Genomic DNA, 20782 nt, shown 5'->3' with positions numbered 1-20782 from the left:
AGTATTTAAAGAACAAATGGGTTTTCTAACATATGTTCAAGTTTGTAGGATTATAAATCTAAGAACATACGAAGAGAAGATTGATTGTTCTACATCTGAAGTTCAAACTCTGCCTTTGAAGATCAACTTTGAAGACTTTGGCTCTGTTGGGAGATCCAGACTTTGAAGAAGTCAACTCTAAAGAAAACCATCCTCTAGTTATCCAGACTCTGAAGCTTCAAAAGCCAAGAAGCATACTATGAAGAATCAAGTCTAAAGAAAGTCAACCTCTGAAGGTCGTATCTCTTCAATCGAGGCAACTCTGAGACTGACTCATAAACATTTTTGATCACGTAAAGACTTAAGGAAAAATATCTTCTTTGTTGTCTGAGCTTCAACTGATAATTCTCCTTGTAGAAAGTAGTTTTCTTGATGTGTTTAATCAAGTATAAAGGTTATCCAACCTTTTGGTGAATGTCATCAACTTCTCTTTTCTTCCTCTCTATATAAGGAGTAGAAGACCTAGAGAAAAATACATAATAATACTCTGAAATACAAGACTCTAAACCATTCACATTCAAAGAGAAGTCACTCTGTCAAAATTTCAAGACTTAGAACCTTTTAACACTTTGTATATTTTAGAAGTTCTTAAGTCTTAGAGTCTTTCTAAGTTGTATTCTATCTACACCTCTGATTGTATATCAGGTGTAGTTTTTATCCAATCTCTTAACAGTTTGTTATAGAGTTAGAAGTCTCATGCTTTAGTGCTTGAGCATTTGAAGTCCCTTGCTTGTGCGCTTGAGCATAAAGGTCCCTTACTTGTGGATTTGAGGATTGAAAGTCTCTTGCTTATGTGCTTGAGCATATAAGTCTCTTACTTGAGGGTTTGAGCATTAGAAATCTCTTGCTTGTATGCTTGAGCATAAAAGTCTCTTACTTGTAGGTTTGAGTATTAGAAGTCTCTTGCTTGGTGCTTAAGCATTTCTAATCAGTTTGGTTATAGTGAAAATCCTATGGAAGTACAAGGGGACTGGACTACTCTTAAGTTGTGAGAGGAACCAATATAACTGCTTGTGTTCTCTATTTTACTTTACCTGCTTCTGTACTATATTTTTCTACTATTACTTGTATATCTCTTATCCAGATTCTGGTTCAGAATCTGATAAGGATTTCCAAGTTTTCAAGTTCTGAAGTGATTCTAATTCAGACCCTGAACTAAGAGTTCAGAATCTGATTGAGATCAATCAGAAGCAAAAGAAGAAAAAACTTAAAGATTAAAAATCCAACCTAATTCAACCCCTCTTCTTGTGTTTTTCTCACCTTCAGTTGGCATTAGAGTTAGGTATGTGCTAAACACTTAATAGTAGTACAGAAAAGATCCTGAGAAAAATATTTTCCTTATCATGAGTGATTCTCCAGCTAAATCATATCACTCCAGTGATGGTATTCCTAGTCCATAGCCTACTCCTCTTGGTAATGTTAATCATGATTATAATACACCTGAAAAGAACAACTATGTTGCTAGACCTCCAACATTCGGTGGAGATTCTACTAAATTTTAATGGTGGAAAAGCAAGATGTACACATATATCATAAGTCCTGATGATGATTTATGGGACATTCTAGAAGATGGAATTGATATTATAGTGAATGGATTAGGAATGGTAGGTGATAGGAAAATTCTCACACCTGCTTTGAAGAAGATTTACAGAAAATATTACAGAGTGAGAGGCATTCTTGTAGATGTTTTGCCTCACTCTGAGTACATAAAGATCCTTGACAAGTCTACTGCCAAAACTATTTTTGAATCTTCATGTGCTACGTATGAAGGAAACCAGCAAGTTAAAGAAGCAGAATATAATCTTCTGGTTCAGCAATATGATATGTTCAGAAGAGGATGAAAATATTGAAACCATGTTCTTAAGGTTTCAAGTTCTTGTGTCTGGACTTCAAGTCTTGAACAAAAGTTATACCACATTTGATCATATCAAGAAGATTATTATGAGTCTTCCTATCAGATACAGACCCTAGGTGACATCTATTCAGGAAGCTAAAGACCTGAACAATATCAGTCTTCAAAGTCTGATTAGTAATCTCTAGAGTTTGAATTCAATGGAGTTGAAGAACCAATCAAGAAATCAAAGTCTTTATCTTTGAAGTCTGTTGAAAAGTATGTTAAACCTTCACATACTTAGGAGCATAAAGAAGCCAATCATGTTGAAGCCTCTGATGAAGATTCAAATGATGATGAAATGGTTTTCATCATAAAGAGAATTCAGTATCTTGCAAGCAAGAACATAAGGTCCTCAAGTAGAAGTTCTAGATTTAGAGGATCAAGCCCCATAGTTAACAAAGATGATCAGAAATGATGCTTCAACTGCAAGAAGCCTAATCACTTTATAGATGACTGTCTAGAGTTTCAGAAGTACACAAATAAAAAGGGAAGCTTCCAGAAGAAAAACTTCAGAAGCAAGTTCAAGAAAAGTCTCATGGTAACATGGGATGAAGTTGATGATGAAGAAGAAGCTAACAAGAATGAAGAAGAAACCAATCTAGCTTTGATGGCTTCAACATTATTAAACACAAAATCATAATCTAATTTTGACTTAGACTCAGAGGATGAAGATGAGGTATTCTCTAAACTCTCTAGATCTAATTTAATTACCTTCTATCAAGACCTTATGGGTCGATGTTAGGAGAAATCCAGACATATAAGAACTATACAAAAGCAATTTGTTCTTATGAAAGAAGAATTAAATTTCTCTAAAAATAATATTGAAAAATTAGAAAAAGAACAAATTGCTTTAGCAAAGGATATGTCTGACAAACCATTTGATAAGTATGAAATGACTCTTCAAGAGTTTATAATAACTGGATTCAACAGAACCAAACTTGCATCCATGAGTTATGGTGTAAGTATAAGCAAAGGAGAAGGTCTTGATTACTCTAAAAAATATTTTAATTTAAGGTCTGCAACCTTGAGTAAACAAACAAAACCTTCTTCTTCAAGCTCAACTCAAAAAGAGTTGTACTATCATTTTGCTACTGCTGATAAAAAGGTTTTGAACCAATCAAAACCTATAACTGTAGAGTCAGAGGTTTTGAAGAAATCAGAACCTGTGACCTCAAGGTCAAAAGTTCTCAAGAAATTAGAACTAATGAGTCTTAAGTCAAAAACCTAAGGCTAGAACTCATTCAAGACAACAAACTTTTAAATCTAAAATATTGAATGATACAAATCCTTATTACAAAGCTAAGGCTCAAAATAAGAGAAAGCCTATTAAAACTAACCTCAAAGGACCCATAAGAGTATGGGTACCAAAAAGTGATATTATCTTTGTTGAAGATATGCTAAAAGGGAAGAATAAAATAACAACTTTAGTTCTATGAAAATGGTTGCTTACAACATATAACAAAAGAAAAGCATGTGTTCCAAATCCTAAATCATAAGGAGGAAGAAAATATGGATTTTGGAAGAAACCAATAAGGAAAGATTACTGGTACTGAGAAGATTGAAGTTGATTAATCAGAAGCTAGTGCTTCAGATGCTTAACCAACCTCTGAAGCTCATCTAGTTGAAATAGTCTATGAAAATACTCATGATGGTTATCAGAATAGCATTGTTGGAACAAAGTGGTTCCTCGAGAACAATCACATTAGCAGATCAAAAGTTGCACAAAGAAAGGTATGCCAATTTCTTTTCTTTTACTCAACAGTTTCCAAACTTGATATTCTAATATCAGTTAGTAAAATTTCTTATTTATGAAACTAGAATTACACTTCACTGTGATAATACTACTTATATCTGAGTTGCAAAGAATCTTAATCTATCTCATAATCAAGCACCTTAAAAATATTATAAAACTTTTGTGCTTGCATCTGATTAGAGAATCAGAGTCTGATAATGATCAGAAGCTACCATGATCAAAGGATCTGAGCTAGCCTTTAGTGAATAGTATCCTCTGAAGCATCTCAACCTCTAAAGCTCATAATAAGACTAATTTCCTTTGATAAGTGCATAAGTGAAAAACTTCTTCATCTTCCTCTGGCACCTATCCACTTATGTGTCATGAATCACAAACGTCTTCTGACACGTGGTTTGCAACTGTTGGGTAATAAATTTCCTTTAAGTTTTGTTTTGATCAAAAAAATTCTTTCACTCAAAACACGCTACTTAATCAGACTCACACAGTTCTCTCTCAATTCCCTCACTTTTGTTTCTCAAGCCTTCTCTAAAAATTACCCATTTCAAAAGAAACCCTAAAACCCTTTTGAAATGGCTTCATCATCTTCTTAACAAGCATCCATGAATGTAGAATCTAGTAAAATTATGTATATCAAACCTAAAACCATGGATATCAAGAAGGGGGGTCTAAAACTCATTGTGGAGCAGATTGCTTATTTTGATTCCTTTAGTTTGAATGGTTACCCCCTTTTGAATTTATTCAAAGTGAAAGAATGAGCTTCATTCTTTTATATGTTGAATGAACAAATATATCCTTATTTGGTCAAGGATTTTTGGGTTAGAGATGAGGTGTATATTTAGGTTTTTTCTTTTGTTGAAGAAAATCAGAAGATTGTTGAAGACTAGTCTCTCAAAGGGAAAAGTAGAAAGGAAATGAGACTAAAAGAGTTTGAGGAAGTGGAAATAAGGCCTATGATGATGGGAGTTGATGTCACCATCATTCATAAAATAATTTTCAAGCTTCTTGGTGTGTAAACTATGGGAAGGTGCACTCTAAACACCAAGGAAAGCAATCCACAAGCTGATGTCAACAAAACAAGGTTGTTTGAGTTGTCAGAAAATACATCATCCTCTTCAGACTTTGGAAAGGTGAAGAATATGAAGATTATTTCCAAGCTTTTGCTCAAGATCCTTATTGGGTGTATAATTCCTAGAGAAGGCAACACTGATCAAATCTCTTGGGATCATAGACATTTCATCTGGTATTTGGCCAATGAAGAGAACATAAATCTTCTTGGGTAGATCTTTCATCATTTGTGTGAAAATATCAAGGAGATAAAGAAGCATAAAAATAATAATGTACCTTATACCAGGATCGTGTCTAAATTGTTTCATCAGGGTCGTCTGATTGACTCTCTAAGAGCTTCTTCTGCTCATGATGACCTGGAAGAAATTCGTGGGAACATTCTCTATGATTTAGTTTTGGCTAACATGAAGCTTCAGAAAAGGGATGAAGTGGTGATATTGCATCTATCTTTGATGGATCTATTGTGATACCACCATTATATATAACATGACCAAGGAAACTCACTTCTTTCAACCAAAACTCGCACTTAGACAACTTCACATACAACTTCTTTTCTTTCAACGTTTGTAATACATATCTTAGATGATATGCATGTTCTTAATCAGACTTAGAATATATCAAAATATTATTGATGAACACAACCATAAACTTATATAGATAAATATGGAAAATCTTATTCATATCTTCGATAAATACACCTGGCGCATTAGACACATTAAACAACATTACAAAATACTCATAATGACCATATCTCATTTTGAACGCAGTCTGCAGAATATCACATGCCTTCACATGAATCTGATACTTGTATAACAAGCACATACCCTACTGAAAAAGTAATATTTGGGCGACTGGCTATGAGATATAAAAGACTACCAATCATACTTGTATAAAGACTTTGACCGGTATAAACTCCTTGATCATCTTTAGTTAGCTTAAATGGGTTGCAACAGGTGTATGCTTGTGTCTTACACTCTCAAGACCAAACTTCTTTACAATATTCTTAGCATATTTGTTTTGGGACACAAATATAACTTCTTTCAATGTTTTAACTTGAAATCCAAGGAACTAAGTAAGTTCACCTATCAAACTCATTTCGAATTTTGACTGCATTTGTTGCACATAAGTTTGTACCATCGTGTTTGACATTCCTCCAAACACTATCATCCATATAAATATGAGTAATCATCAGCTTTCCTTCTTCTTTCTTGACAAGTAGAGTTTTGTCAATACCACCTCTGCTATAACCATTTGTGGTGAGGAAATATATGTTACATTCATACCAAGCCCTTGGAGCTTGTTTAACCCATAGAGAGCCTTCTTCAACTTATAAACATGATTTGGTACCCTAGGGTCAATGAATCCTTTTTGCTATTAAACATATACTTCTTCATTCAAAAATCCATTTAGAAACATACTTTTAACATCCATTTGATATTGCTTGAATTTCAAGAGACATGATATTCCCAACAGTAATCTGATGGATTAAAGGCCAACAACTAGAGAAAAAGTTTCATCAAACTTAATACCTTATATTTGCATGTATTCTTGAGCCACTAACTGTGATTTACTTCTTGTCACATTACCATTCTCATCAGACTTAGTTTTGAAGTTCCACTTGGTTCCTATGATGTTGACTGAATCAGGTTCGGGAACCAACTCTCATACTTTGCTTCTTTTAAAATCAACAAGTTCTTCGTGCATGACATTGATCTAATATTCATCAGTTAAGGCTTCTTTAACATTTATAGGTTCAATTTTAGAGATAAAGTAGATATTGTCAATCACTTCTTTGGATATGGTAATTATTCCTTCATTGATATTTCCAATCATGTTTTCTATAGGATGATACTTTTGTATTCATACAGATGGACCTTTGTTTTTTAAAACAGTATCTTCTCCATCTTTAATGTATTTAACTTCCAGAGTCTGAACAATGTTAGTCTCTTTTTTTGGCACATCAGGCATGACATTTTGCTCATTTCTAGACATGTAATCCTCTTCTTCATCACTTGCTTAATTCTGAGGTGTGTAACCTACAATAACATTAATGGATTCCTCAATGGCTTTTGTGAGATTATTGTACACTCGTTAGGCTCTATTGTTGGTAGAATATCCCAAGAATATTTGGCATAAAAATCCTCAATAACAATAAGTTTGAAAAGTGGTTCAACATCAAAATCAAAGGAAAGATATGAAATGTGAAACAAAAAAAATAACAACTTGTTCCCCTCATGTTACATATCAGAGCAACTCCAATTATAAACTCGATCGATATTCAATTAAAGATGCATAATTTCATACTATACTTCAAGCTCCTATTGAGGTACTCAATTATCTGTATCCTATAGGAGAACATGCACAATAACATAAAAGTGGGTTAGAATATGTTAAAATAATAATCGATGCATAAAACAATCAGGGTTGATTTACACATCATAAATCATACACATATCAAACATGCACCACAATATCATGTATTCATATTTCACCACATCATGACCAATCACCAAACATAATGTTATTCATCACATTCAAAATCATACAACTCCATACGAGAGTATTCAACAACACTCAAACATCTCATCTGCACAACCATTATGTAATACAATGCAACATCGACTCGACTCATGTGTGTGGTATCGACTCAACAAATAGTTCTTCATACAAACCGAGTCCCCTCTTTGAACCCTGATCCCCCACTATGAGCTTAGGATAAGTCACTAGTCCCCTTTTTGAACTCGTGACTCACCTCTTTCACAACATGACAACATATGATGCATCAAATGTAACAGTATAATGACAACAACTGTTAGATGCCCAAAAGTGCTTATTTGAGCTATCAAATATGGGCATCTTTCACTCCTTTTTGTTGCTAAAGCGTTCGAAACCGCCTTTGTTTTAGATGAATCGCAATACAATGTTAAACGATCTTGGTACCTTTGATTTGTGCGTTATTGTGCATGAATTAGGCATGAAATAATAGAAAATGAAGGCACAAGAAAATGGCAAGGGACCAAGAAAAAGAATGCATTCATCAACTTACTCGCTAGGCGAGTGCTGCGGCGAAGTTCTCGCTAGGCGAGCACCCAGCGAGCATCCAGCGAACATCTCCAGTATATTACAGTAGCAAACATCAACAAACTCGCTAGGCGAGCAGCCAGCGAAGGTGGTAGCGAACACGCCCAGACTTGGTCAAAAGCGCAGCCAGCACTCACTCGCTAGGCGAGCCATTAGCGAGCTCCCAGCGAGCAATTCCAGTAGCAAAACCTCCTAAGCTCGCTGGAGCGAAGGTTGAAGCGTGGGCTTCGCCTAGCGAAGGTTTTGTTCGCCTAGCGAACATGCAAATCTGGCAAAGGATATTTCTCTGGGCGCAGGTGCCTCTGGTGCCTATTTTAGGGGCTCGCTAGGCGAACCATTCTGCTCGCCTAGCGAGCATGACAACTCAGTAGCAGCACTATAAGTAGCAGGGGCTACTTTTTGGAGCCATACTTTACACTTCCATACTTTGTACTTTTTTTAGATATTTTCAGCATTGCTCTAGAGATATTTGGTAACCTAGAAACCCATTTTTCTTCATCTCTTAACATTATTCTACAAAAAGAAGGTGGATTCCCATCCAATCTCGATTCTTCGACTTGGATGTTGATCAACCTTCAACCGAGACTTGTTGTGCAAGCCACCATGAAAATGAGTGGCTAAGTTCTTCATTTTATCAAGGTTAGATGTAGATGATCATTAGCTTTGTGTGTAAATGGGATGATCTTCATTTGTAAACTCTTTAATGATGAATATATGGTGAAAACTTTGTTTTATTGAAAACTCTTTGTGTTGGTTTATGATCGAGAGATGTTTACCAACTCTTTACCTAGGTTTTCATCCAATCTTGTTTGTTAGCTAGAGATAGTAATGAATGATTTTGTTCACCATAAGGTTGAACCAAAAAGTTGTCATTTTGATAGATTGTGTTAGAGATAAACAATGGATCAAAATGGGAAAACCCACAATGTGTGTTAGAGATAAACACATTGGGAGGACTTTGTGAAATAGTTTGTCATCTAAAGGAGTTTATAAGTTTTGTTGATCGAACATATACATGCAAAGTGATCGTCGAACCCTAACTTTGACAATATTTCTCAAATAGAAAAACCAAAACTTTTACCGCATTTTATTACACTTTTATGCAAGATACTGTGACTAAAACCAAAACCCCTTTGTTACTACGAGTTAAGAATTGAAACAACTGTCGAACGGCGGCGATATCTCACAATCCCTGTGGAGACGATAACAAAAACCCGACACTTAAAACTACACTCAACAAAATGGCGCCGTTGCCGGGGATTATGAATTGATATTGCGAGCATTGCAATAGTTGCTTAATTTTTAGCTTTCGAATTTTTGACTTGTGCTTGTAATTTGTTTGGTTTAGTGTGCAGCTTTTGTTTTATGCGAGGGCAGATTCCTGTGGACGAACTTCTTTTTGATCCCGAGATCGAAAGAACCGCCAGGAGACTGAATAGCAAAACGAGACGAAGGAGGCAACAAGCTAGACAAAGACAAGAACAAGGAGAAAGTTCTTCTACCACACATCCACCACCGTTCATACCTATCATGGATCAACCACCACAACCACCGCCCATTTCCACTCCATGTGTAAACAGTCCAAGGAATACTGCTCAGTTTGCCAACCACACGGGAAGGCAAGCCGAGATGAAGATGGGAACTCTTAATTTACTATATGGAAGTCCATTCACCGGAATGGACCATGAAGATCCCTTTGCTTTTCTCACCAAATTTTACGAGATAGCATTGGCGGCCGGAGTTGATCAAGCTCTAGAGCTACCGTTGTTCAAAAGATTATTTCCCCACGCTTTGCTCGGCAAAGCAAAAGATTGGTACTTAGATCAAACACCTGCCGTCATGACAGATTGGAACGTGTTGGAAGAGAAGTTCATCGAAATATTTTTCTCCCACAACCGGTTCATGGAATCCAAGACGGCCATCTCCGTGTTTTCACAAGGGACCAACGAATTGTTGAATGAGGCATGGGAAAGATTCAAATCCATGCTTCGGAAGTGCAAAGGGCACGGTTTCGACGAATTGACTCGAATCCACATTTTCAAAAATGGCCTTCAACCGAATTGCAAGACTTTGTTGGATGCTACCTCGGGTGGTTCTTTATTGTCTAAAAGCGCCGAAGAAGCTACAGATATTATTAACTGAATGGCTCTAAATGACCTCCAAAGTCAAAGTAGAGGCAACTCTTTGAAGAAGCCGGGAGTGCTTGAACTTGGGACGAACGATGCTATTCTTGCCCAAAACAAACTCATTTCACAACAAGTGGAAATCTTAACTCAACAAATAAAAGAGTTGAGAGAACCTTCAAAAGCTAAACAAATAGTTTGTTGTGAGCTTTGCAAAGGTGAGCATGACACCAGATTTTGTGCACCTCCCGGGTTCGAAGAAGTAAACTACATGGCGAACAAACGAGACTACCAACCGAGACAACAACAACAACAACCTTATCAACCACATCCTCAAAATCAACAACAACACTTCCAAGGGAATCAAGGGTTCCAACCTAGGAGTAACTATTACCATAACCAAGGTTATGGGGGTGGTTCTTCTAGCCGTCAAAACCCTCCCCAAAATCCTTACCAACCTCAACAACCGCCGGTCGTGACTTCAAAGCTAGAAGAGACATTGACACAATTTATGCAAATGTCAATGGCTAATCAAAAATGTAACGATGCGGCAATCAAGGGATTGAATACAATAAAAGCCCGAAAATTTGCACTGAAGTGAAGTGAAGTAACAATGCCTGTCAGAATCGGCAAAGAGGTGGTCTTGAAAGAAGAATCCGTCTGGTACGATGAGAGTCAGTCTGAATACCGAAAAAGAATGTTAACCTGGATACCAAAATAAATGGTAACACAGAAATAACCATGGCCTGAATGCCGCTCATCAGTCTGAATACCGAAAAAGAATGTTAACCTGTATACCAAAATAAATGGTAACACAGAAATAACCATGGCCTGAATGCCGCTCATCAGTCTGAATACTGGAAATGACTTCGATCTGAACATCGGGAGATATGAGATTATTAATATCGGTCTGAATACCGAGAGGCTGGCCTGAATGCCACAAGTTGCGTCGACCTGAATGTCGGAAACTTCTTCGATCTGAACATCAGAAAATTGGCCTGAATGCCACAAGTTGCATCGACCTGAACGTCGGAAACTTCTTCGATCTGAACATCGGAAAACTGGCCTGAACGCCACAAGTTGCATCGACCTGAAGGTCAGAAACTTCTTCGATCTGAACATCGGAAAACTGGCCTGAACGCCATAAGTTGCATCGACCTGAACGTCGGAAACTTCTTCGATCTGAACATCGGAAAACTGGCCTGAACGCCACAAGTTGCATCGACCTGAACGTCGGAAATTTCTTCGATCTGAACATCAGAAAACTGGCATGAACACCACTTCGGTCTGAATACCGGAAACTTCATGCCTGTCAGCATTGGCAGAAATAGGGAACGATAATAGAGGCGGCGCATGGGCCAATGACACTTGTTGGGGATAACAAAGGTAAGTCATGAACAATCTTCAGTCTGAGTACTAGAAACAACTTATGGCTTATCACTTGGGATACCGAGAATGTTTTATGCTTACATGCGTATGTTTGAATTTTTCAATGGCGTAATGCTCCATGAAAATGGAAATGCTACGCGATTTGCAATGCAATATGATTCTACATGCAGGGATGCGAAATGCTGGGTAGAATGCCAAGCTGGGGCAATGGGATCTGCTGGGGAAATGATCACCATCTTCTGGACCCTAGCAAGGCTGCTGGGGATGCACAGCACAAAGAATTCTGTGGGGAAATGACCCGTCACACGGTGTTCTAGCAATGACGAAATACCGAGATTCTGACTAGGGAGAGAACGACACTGAAAGCTTGCTGTTGAGGAAAGCGATAGTGGTTCTGGCAACCATAATCTGCGAGAGAGACGACTTAGCAGGGGAAGCAAACACTGATACAGTACCAAGGTTCTGCTTCAAGGAAAGAAACCATGGATCTGGCATTGGGATTATCGATCTGGCCTCGAACTCTGAGGAGCAGCCGCTTCTACTGGGAAGATACAGTCTGGCACTGTCAACTCCGCTGGGGGTATATAGTCTGACACTGTCAACTCTACTGGGGAGTGTATAATCTGAAACCACCGCTTGGGGGGAGGTACAGTGGTGAGAACCTGCTGGGGATTGAAGAATCCAACGCTCTGATCAGCTCTGCAGGGATAAGATATCGAATTCGTCTGTTGGCGGAAAACACTCACGATCATCTGCAGGGGATTTTAAGGAAATGCCCCGAGGGTACCTGTTCTGAATAGACGATCCAAAGCACTTAAAATTTACAGCAATTTTAAATGTTTATTAAGCATGTACCTGTAAAGCTCTTATGTGTCATGATGCAATGTTTATCAAAAAATTCGGACGTCATTTTTGCAAACAAAACAGAAAAATGAAAATGAAAACCGAGATATACTGAATAACATGATTTTATTGATTGAACGGCCTCTGAATAGGCATTTACATCAAGAAGCAATCCCTGGAAAGAGGTAATCGCACAACAGATAAAAAACAGACATTAATCTAATGGCAATGTGAAATGGATTTCTATTGGGTTCCAATTCTGCTATGACTTGCTCGTCTTCAAGATCCTCCAGATGATCAGCTTTCTGAAAGAGTGATTGGACTGTTTCCTATCCTTCAAAAGTTTCCAGTCATTGACACGAGATGAGATTAAGAACTACTCAGAACGCAGTCATTCGCTTAATCCCTAACTTTTGCCTGGATCGCCCTTTTCGGGTTTTCAATCCACCGGGATACCCATTTTTGCCTAAGTTGCCTTTTCAGGTTTTCAACTTACCGGGTGTACAATCTTTTCACTTTTAATCCCTAATTTTTGCCCGAACCTTTTTCATTTTCTTGGTTCGCCGGGATGCCCATTTTTGCCTGGACTACTCTTTTTATTGTCCAGCGGGTCTATTTCATGCGAAGTATTTTTTAACTGCGTCTGAGTTCACCGGGGAAGTGAAGTTTTCACCATCCATCGTTGCAAGCATTAAGGCCCCACCATCAAAGACCTTGGTGACAATATACGGTCCATCATAGTTAGGAGTCCACTTGCCCCTGTGATCTGTCTGAGGAGGTTGGATCCTTTTCGACACCAAATCTCTGACCTGGAAGCATCGAGGATGCACTTTCTGATCAAAGGCTCTCTTCATCCGACTCTGATACAACTGCCCATGACAAATGACTGCCATTCGCTTCTCTTCGATAAGACTCAACTCATTGAACCTTGTCCGAATCCATTCAGCTTCGTCTAACTTGACATCCAACAGGACTCTTAGAGAAGGAATCTCCACTTCAACAGGTAGGACTGCTTCCATACCATACACAAGGGAGTAAGGGGTTGCCCCGATCGATGTACGTACTGAAGTACGATACCCATGCAAGGCGAAGGGTAGCATCTCATGCCAATCTCTATACGTAACGACCATCTTCTGCACAATCTTCTTTATGTTCTTATTTGCCGCTTCAACAGCACCGTTCATCTTAGGGCGGTAAGGGGAAGAATTGTGATGCTGAATGTTGAAGTTCTGGCACAACTCCTTCATCATTTTGTTGTTGAGATTAGAACCATTATCAGTAATGATTCTTTCGGGAATCCCATAGCGACAAATGATTTCTTTCTTGATGAATCGGGCAACCACATGTCTGGTGACATGTCTGGTGACTCTTTTTATGAAGCGGTTCCCATTGGAAGCGGTCGGCTCAATCTTTCCAATCATATCGATGCCCCACATAGCGAAAGGCCACGGCGAAGACATCACATTCAAAGGATTCGGCGGCACATGCACCTTATCAGCATAAATTTGGCATTTATGGCACTTCCGAGCATATTTGAAACAATCAGATTCCATGGTCATCCAGTAATATCCCGCTCTCAACAATTTCTTAGCCATTGCATGTCCGCCGGCATGAGTACCGAAGGAGCCTTCATGAACTTCCTGCATTAACATGTCTGCTTCGTGTCTGTCCACGCATCTGAGCAAAAGCATGTCGAAGTTCCTCTTATACAGAACATCGTCTTTGTTCAAGAAGAAACTGCCTGCCAATCTTCTCAAAGTCTTTCTATCATTATTGGATGCCCCTACAGAGTACTCTTGATTCTTCAGAAAGCACTTGATGTCGTGATACCAGGGCTTGTCATCAACTACCAGTTCAGCAGCAAACACATATGCGGCCCTATCAAGGCGCATCACATCGATCTTGGGAGCATGGTTCCAACGGATCACCGTGATCATGGAGGATAGAGTAGTAAGAGCATCTGCCATATGGTTCTCATCACGAGGTATATGGTACAACTTTACTGTTGTGAAGGAAGTCAACAGTCTTCTCGTGTAATCTCTGTAGGGGACCAGAGTAGGCTGGAGAGTGTTCCAATCACCATTCACTTGATTGATTACCAGAGATGAATCTCCGAAGATGTCCAAAGTCTTGATTCTCAAATCAATGGCTTGCTCAATACCCAAGATACAGGCTTCATACTCAGCTTCACTATTGGTGTACTCGAAAGCCAGACGAGCGGTGAAAGGCATGTGGGCACCTTTCGGAGTTGTAATGACAGCACCAATTCCACTTCCTCTGGCGTTTACGGCCCCATCAAACATTAAAGTCCATTTTTCGTCTGGATCAGGTCCCTCTTCAACAACTGGCTTTTCACAGTCTTTCATCTTGAGGAACATGATGTCTTCATCTGGAAAATCAAACTTCATCGGCTCATAATCTTCAACCGGCTGTTGAGCAAGATAGTCTGACAGAATACTCCCCTTGATGGCTTTCTGGGAAGTATACTGGATGTCGTACTCTGTCAGTACCATTTGCCAACGAGCAACTCTTCCGGTGAGAGCTGGCTTCTCAAATATATACTTGACTGGATCCATTTTGGAGATCAGTAAGGTTGTGTGAGACAACATGTATTGTCTCAATAGCTTAGCAGCCCATGCAAGTGCACAACATGTTTTTTTCAAGCATTGAGTATCTCGACTCGCAATCTGTGAATTTCTTACTCAGGTAGTAGATGGCATGCTCTTTCCTACCTGTCTCGTCGTGTTGACCGAGAACACAACCCATGGAATTGTCTAGTACTGTCAAATACATAATCAGCGGTCTCCCTGGGACCGGAGGCACAAGGATAGGAGGATTCTGCAAATACTCTTTTATCTTCTCGAACGCCCTTTGACAATCATCATTCCACCTGATAGCCTGATATTTTCTCAACAATTTGAATATTGGCTCACACGTGGCTGTTAGGTGAGAGATGAACCTTGCAATGTAGTTCAACCTCCCTAAGAAACCACAGACTTGTTTCTCTGTTCTTGGCTCAGGCATTTCCTGTATCGCTTTCACTTTGGCCGGATCCACCTCAATCCCTTTTCCGCTAACAACAAAACCCAGTAGTTTTCCAGATCTCACCCCAAAAGTACACTTGTTCGGATTAAGCCTCAGCTTGAATTTCCTCAAACGCTCAAACAGTTTCTGCAAATTCACCAAATGTTCTTCTTCGGTCTGAGATTTGGCAATCATATCATCAACATAAACCTCGATTTCATGATGAATCATATCATGGAACAGAGTCACCATCGCTCGCTGATATGTTGCTCCGGCATTTTTCAGACCAAACGGCATCACCTTGTAGCAGAAGGTGCCCCATGGGGTTATGAATGTTGTCTTCTCCATGTCTTCTGGTGCCATCTTAATTTGATTATAGCCAGAGAAACCATCCATGAAGGAGAATACCGAGAACTGAGCCGTGTTATCCACCAAAACGTCAATGTGAGGTAAGGGGAAATCATCTTTAGGACTAGCCCTGTTCAGATCCCGGTAGTCAACACACATTTGTACCTTTCCATCCTTCTTAGGTACCGGAACGATATTTGCAACCCATGGCGGATAATTTGTGACTGCTAGAAACCCTGCATCCAACTGTTTTTGCACTTCTTCCTTTATCTTGACAGCCATCTCTGGTCTTGTTCTTCTGAGCTTCTGTTTGACCGGAGGACAACCTTCTTTGAGCGGCAAGCGATGTACCACGATGTCTGTGTCAAGTCCTGGCATGTCCTGATAAGACCAAGCGAAGATGTCAACATACTCTTGCAGCAATTCATTCAACCCCTTCTTCACATTGTCTTCCAAAGCAGCCCCTATCTTGATTTCTCTCTTGGCGTCCTCGGTGCCGAGATTAATCACTTCAACAGACTCTTGATGCGGTTGAATGACCCTTTCCTCTTGTTTTAATAACCTAGTAAGTTCTTCAGGGAGTTCACAGTCTTCATCACCCTCTTCTTCAGCTTGAAAGATTGGATTTTCAAAGTCGAAGCGAGCCATAGCAGAACTGTTATCAATAGGATCCGGTGATGTGCATCTGCATGAGTGACGGTATGTGCTTATGAGTGTGAAAAAAAAGTGGAAACTAAACAAAACATTGCCATTTTTTTTTGAAAAACTGGAAAAATAGAAAGACAGGGAACGAAATATTTGAATGCAAAAAGTCGTCCTTTATTTATGATAAAAAATGCAAGTGTCACATAGATGAGCCCTACAATGAGTCATTACGCCCTGGCGGAACGTAAGACTTGGATATGCATGAATAAACAAAGAAAATTACTCCTCCAGACAAGTGGCTTGGACAATCTCCTCAGAAGACTAATTGTTGAGAACTTCACTCGGGATCCTCAGACGCACCCAGTTATCGATGTCGCAATCACTATCCCCATCTTCATTGTTGACCGCATAGACTAATTTGACTTCTCCTTTAACCATGTTAACGTTGGCTCCACCATGCTGGGGCATGGGATTGTTGACGACATTAGGAGCTGGTGCAAAGTTAACGACCTTTAAATCAATGAGGTCCTGAACTACGTGCTTAAAAGCTTTGCAGTTCTCAATATTGTGGCCAGGTGCCCCAGAGTGGAAGCTACACCTAGCGTTGGCGTCATAACCCACCAGAAGCCTACCAACGGGAGGAGCCAGAGTGCGCAACTGCATAAGTTGTAGTTGTTGAAGACTAGAAAGCAACTGAGCGTACGACATTGGAAGAGTGTCGAAACGCCGGTCCATCGTCCTTGGCCTCGGTTGATAGGCGGGTCTGTTACCCGGTTGTTGTGGTTGGTACTGAGCTGGTTGACGCTGTGGTTGTTGTTGTTGTAGTGGTGCTGCAGCTGGAATGGTCACAGCCGCAACATACGGTTGCTGATGATAGTTCTGAAAGTTATTCCTCCGGTTATCCCTGTTCTGATAAGAAGATATAGCACTTGCATCCCCTTCTCTCCTCTTCTGTCCCTGAATGAACGGCTTCTTCACCCCTGATGAGGATCCACCTCCACTCTGGGTCTTGTATGTCCTCAGGTAATTCTCCACCCTCTCTCCGGTAGAGACTACATCAGCAAAATTGGAGGCATTGCAACCCACCAGGCGCTCCAAATAAGGTCCTGGCAGAGTGTTCATGAACATGTTAGCCATTTCCTTCTCCAACATAGGAGGTTGAACACGGGAAGCTGTTCCTCTCCAGCGTTGAGCGTATTCTCTAAAGCACTCATTGCTTTTAAGAGACAGATTTTGAAGTTGAGTTATGTCCGGAGCCATGTCTGCATTATACTGATACTGCTTCACGAAAGCCTCAGCCAAATCCCTCCAGCAACGGATGTGGGCTCTGTCCAACCTCATATACCATTCCAGGGATGCCCCAGCTAGGCTGTTCTAGAAAAAGTACATAAGCAACTTTTCGTCATCGGAGTATGCAACCATTTTACGGAAATAGGCTTGCACATGGGTCTTCGGGCAAGAGTTGCCATTGTATTTGTCAAATATCGGGACCTTGAATTTCGGTGGCACTCTCACACCTGGGACCAGCCCCAAGTCAGCAACATCTACTCCCAGAGGATTATGTCCTTCCACTGCCTTCAACCTCTCTTACAATCTTCTAAACATGGGGTCCACACCATGACCCATACCAAAGTCTTCCTGCAGCAGGGGGAACTGATCGTCCTGATCATCATGAACGGGCTGTTGACCGGAGGTGACATGTAGGATTGGGATAGGCCCCGGTCCATTGGGTTCATTAGCCTCTCCAGCTGGAGGATCAGTCACCGTCTCTGGTTGAGCAGGGGGATTCCTCTGTATCATCTGCCTGAGCTCTTGTTGTCCCCGAGCCACCCCTTGAACCACATCCATGAATTGATTCATGCGGATTTTCATCTCGACGAACTTTGCCTGTAGGCTTTCCATTACTCTCTGTTGGTTTCTGCGGGTACCGTACCGGTGAATGCCTGGGTCAGCTATCCTGTCAATGGAACACCAAACAAACTGAGAACACTGTGGCGGTACCTGTTATGCAAGACATGCTAATGAATATGTAAATGCAATGAAATGTTTATCAATTCCAAAGGTATTCTACCCCCTTGATCCCAGTCTCTCAATAGATAAACGATGTAAAAAAAAGACTAAGCCGTTGATGAGAACCAAGAAAATTTCGACTAGAATCAAGTAGAAGATATAAACCCCACAGAAATGGATAAACATGTGTGAATGATTATGAATGCAAAATGATGTGATGCAAAATGATGTGAATGCAGTGCAGTGGCATGGGAATCAGGATCGCTGTATCTACTTGAACATCTGTCAGGTTGCACTGTCTGGAGAGAAATTAAGAGCACACCAAACAAAGGTCATGGGATGGATCATGTTATCCTTAATATCAACCACCCATTTTGGTGGATTATGGTTTACACCTTATCAACACCCAAGTTTCATTGATATTAAGGATACCTGATCGGATCAACCATGAATCAAGGGTTTGTTGCAAGTCACGAGCATGGAGTTTAGGTTAAGAACCACCCAAAAGGAGTGTACTAAGGTTTAAACCTGCCAAACATGTTCTACAAAAGGTTCCCATAGTCATAATCCCATCTTTCGGATATTATCGGAGGAACGACTACTCGTATTCCAAAAATATTCTCAAGAGAGACTTTTATGAGTGTAGTATCGCGTAACAATCGTATCAAATCTTACACTTGAACGACTTTCGCACTACGTCCTACGAATAGGCCAAGATGGGTTTGGTAAACTAAGGTCCTCGGTTTCTAAGGTCTATATTGGAAAAAGTAATGTCTAACCACAACTTACTTGTGTGACATTATTGATCTCAACATGACCTCCACCAAGTGAATGGGCTTGCAAGTCAACTTGCTAAGGAATAACTCCACACAAGTCGACAAGACTATGCCATTCTCCTATCCTAAGTGCACTCGAGTTCGGGTATAGAACTCATCTCATAAAGATCACCAAGCAGTCATAGCCAGCCAACAAATACAGCAATGATATGTACACAATGCAATAAGGTAAAGCGGGTAAATAAATAATTGTACAAAAGCATGAACACCCAATAAACAAACAAACTATAAAAGCTATGAGGGACTCGCTTAGGGAAACCAGAGACTCTGGGTTCGGTCCCCAGCAGAGTCGCCAGCTGTCGCAACCTGAAAAATACAGTGTGCGAAAAAACAACCGGCGAAAGAAAATGACAGAAGAGTCACCACCGTGCGTTATTTATCCCAAAGGAGCGAAAGGAAACGCTCGAAGTAAACCTGAAAAGAGGAAAGGAAAAGACAAGGTCTCGCAACCAAATCTTGGGTTCAGGAGTCGGTTATGCGAAGGGAAGGTATTAGCACCCCTACGCATCCGTAGTACTATACGGGATCCACTTTTGTAGTTCTTGTCTAAAGGGTGTGGTTTATCTTGTGCTGTTTATTAAAAAAGGGGTTAAATGAAAATGACTCGCGCGGATGTCGCATCCACTGCATACGTATCTCATCTGAATATGAGAATCAGAGTCTTCGTAGCTCGGCTGACCTATGGGTTAGGGGGATGTGTGCTCGCTAAGACATCGCGTCTTATGCCTACGTATCTCATCTGGAATGAGAATCAGAGCAAGCCGTAGTTCGGCTAACTACGGGGTTAAGGATTATGTTTTGGGGGCGGACGACGTTACTACGCAATCTACCGGATGCTCGACCTTTGGAGACTTACTCACCTGTAGTAGAAGGAGTAAACGTGTGTTTAGGAGAAGAAAAATCAATGAAGGGTTAGGGTTTAGGATGCTCATGCAAAAAGGCAGTCCTTGACGAAGGAACCGCGCTACCTGCGGGGATACGAACACATACAAAACAAACATGTATAAAGTAAATGTGCCAACAAGGCAATCAGAATAAATCTCCCAAATGGTATCCCACAAGCAAAGTGGAACATCCAGCGAGCTATCCCTGCAAAAGTCATGTGAGCCTTCACAAAAACTCAACAAAAGGGTTAGTGAAACAAGATAAGGATTAGGAGAAAACATGCTATGACAAACGTAAGTCAGATTAGAGCAAAACAATATGGTTTTTCATGGATAACAGTATGGTTTCAAAAACCTCAAACCCTGTGGCATACACTTCAGAAATTAAATGATTAAGCATTCAAGGCATTATTTATACATTCATACATAATTATGAACCCGTGGGCAAAAACCTAATGAAATCCATCCATCATACCTCAAACATTCAGAGTATTCAACTTCAAAGCACAAAGGTAATGGGAATAAGGGCAAACCTGATTGGAGAGATCGGTTGAAATCAAATGGCACGGCTGGATTTGCAAACGAATGTTAGGGTTTGCTTGAGCTGAAAGTGTGTGAGTCAGAATGAACCTTTCAGAGTTGCCTAGAGGTTGCTCTGAACTCTGTTAGCTCTTCTCTCACTATCTTTTTCCTCAGGGTTCTTCTCTCACTATCTTTTTCCCAGACAGGGTAATAGGAATAGAATGTCTTTTGTTTCACTGAAACTCTGAATTTATAACCTGATTTTTGTGGACCTGTGGGCTTAAATGAGAGAGGTCCAAGTCCAAGATATTTTCTTTTATTTATTT

The sequence above is a fragment of the Lathyrus oleraceus genome, chromosome 6 (assembly GCF_024323335.1).
Source record: "Lathyrus oleraceus cultivar Zhongwan6 chromosome 6, CAAS_Psat_ZW6_1.0, whole genome shotgun sequence".
NCBI lineage: Eukaryota > Viridiplantae > Streptophyta > Magnoliopsida > Fabales > Fabaceae > Lathyrus > Lathyrus oleraceus.
The sequence above is the reverse complement of the archived record's forward strand: the minus strand, read 5'-3'. Positions refer to the sequence as shown.